Below are 2,410 nucleotides of genomic sequence, written 5' to 3'. Positions count from 1 at the left end.
TCAGTTTAATCAAATACACAATGAATGAGATTTCACTACAAAAAAGAAATGCATTAATAACACATTATGATAGCACGATTTCTAGAAATGAGATTAAAATTGGTTTTGGAGTATTAAATGTAACACTACATAATGTAATCCCCCGACTGATTAATTATTTAGAGTATAGTATTTAATTAATTGCCAAAATAGGACAGTGATAAACATGAACATAATCATCATTGATTTTTTTTTTTGAAACATCATTAAATTGATTGCGCAAGTGGGGAAAGTGTTCACATTGGACATAGTTAATGTGTATTTTTTTTTAAAAAAAATATACTATCAAAAAGCCACCAAAAACTTCCTTCCAATTTTGCTAATGTAATCGTTATTAATTATGGAGTATATTTACTTGCACCTTATATTTTTTCTAATAGCTGTCTTCAAAAATCCATCTCCGTCCAAAATTTTTTTGTTGTTTTTACTTCTATTTTCTCTTTGCTTTCTTTTCTGATTTTGTACTTAAACGGAACTTGAGCTAATTATATGAGATTAGATTGAGTGATTAAAGGAATCATGCACACAACCTAAGCAAGAAAATGACTGTGAGGAGTCTTCATGATCATCAACAAATTTTTTTGATTGGATATCATTCCAATAATTTTCATCTCTACATATAATGCTCTTTTAAATTTCTTTAGGTTTTCAAACCTAAAAGCACATCAATGAGAAACTGAAAACCTATATTGATTATAAAGTTACAAATTCATATAAATATGTAAGCATAACGAATACCCTCCGTATCACTCTGTTAACCGCGTCGATTAAAAATTATACAATTGATATGTTTACATGCATTATGCAATTCACATAGACTCTTCAATTCATTTTCGAATGTCTCTCCACATGTTGTTATTGGCACCACTATGGCACTGTATCCGTTAAAAGACTCATCTCCTACAAGCAGATTCCTTGCTTCAAAGATGGTTTGCTTTGATAAAGCAGATAATATATTTGTTGTGGTAATGTCTGCTATGGTTATTTTCTTTGTTTTACAAAGAAAATCACTAAGATTTGGATTCTAGAGATTGTATTGGAAAGAAAATAACCAGAGCAGACATTACCACAACAAATATATTATCTACCTTATCAAAGCAAACAAAATCCAAATCTTAGTGATTTTCTTTGTAAAACAAAAAAATAGCCAAAATTTTGTGACATTTATATTTTCACTCTGTAGAATTATTTATTTATCTTTTTTTTTCGGTCAATCATTATTTACCTGTCCATGTTTACAAACGAAGCCTAAACTAAAAAGTTTGAATAAAATTATCCTTTGCTATTTTGTTTCTCGATAGTTTTTACATATCGTATTAATCAAACAGTTTCTATGAGCTGTAACAATAGTGGAAAATGGAAAATCAAAGAGAGAATAAAAACAACATTATTAATTTATTATATTGTGAATCGTCTTCTTTTAATTTTGTAAGAAATTAGTTAAAAGACACTGACAGAGAAAGAAGGTTCTCTACTTCTCTCTATCATTGCCGGTGACTACAATCGGAAAACTCTTCCTCAATCACCTCCGTCACAACACATCGTGACGCTTCCATCAGTTCAGGACTAAGTCTAAACATGAGAACACAAAACTCCATCTGATTCAACGCACCGTCTCGATCGAAATCTCCTTCGTTGATCATACATCGAACATCTTCGTCCGTTAGATCTCCAAGTCCAAGAACCGTGGATGCGTTACTTCGTAAGCTGTCGAATGTGATGACTCCTTTGTCTTTATCCATAAGAAGCTCGAACCCTTTGCATAGCTCTTCGATTAGACCATCTCCACCGAGTTTTCCAGCCATTGTAGGGAAGAAATCTTGGAACTTAGTGGGTTCTTGATCTTGTTGGCTTGGTCTTGTTGAGGATTTGGGTGATGCCATTAAGAGAGGATTGAGAAAAGTGTTAGAGTTTGTAAGACCATAATTAATTTGCTTCGATGAATTTACTGTTTATTAAGAAAATTCCTTATTTCTTCTCTGCTGGACAATGATGTGCGATGTCATATAGTTTGTTGATAATATCAAATCTTAATGTTGATGTTAAATTACATAATTTGACACACTTAATATTAATTAACTCTAACTAACGAAAGTTTATTTCCTTACGCTACAAAATTGATGTGGTACACTTTGCGGTGTTATATTATACTACTAGATAGATTGACGACAGTGTCACCTTTTCTTATGTTTATGCGATTATTTTTTCATTGTCACGTACGTCTCTACCTTACATATCTTTAAGGTTGATATATAATACATAGTGGCATTTGATGTTAAGTTCTTCAAAAAGAACTAGTTGTGATTAATTAAACTAGTTCAAACGAAACAGAGCAAATTATTAGATGGTGTTATGTGCTTGTTTTAGTTCG

The 2,410-nt window shown here is 31.4% G+C and overlaps 1 pseudogene across 1 annotated transcript; it reads right to left on the bottom strand.

The window, feature by feature from the left end:
* Positions 1 to 1,311: 1,311 nt before the first annotated feature.
* Positions 1,312 to 2,027, bottom strand: LOC104761466 (calcium-binding protein PBP1 pseudogene; annotated as a pseudogene). Its single transcript, XR_015589389.1, has one exon. The product of XR_015589389.1 is annotated as a calcium-binding protein PBP1 pseudogene (transcript).
* Positions 2,028 to 2,410: the final 383 nt, after the last annotated feature.

This window comes from Camelina sativa, chromosome 18, assembly GCF_030686135.1.
Source record: "Camelina sativa cultivar CO46 ecotype springtype chromosome 18, ASM3068613v1".
Lineage (NCBI taxonomy): Eukaryota > Viridiplantae > Streptophyta > Magnoliopsida > Brassicales > Brassicaceae > Camelina > Camelina sativa.
This window is presented reverse-complemented; position numbering and strand designations above follow the sequence as displayed.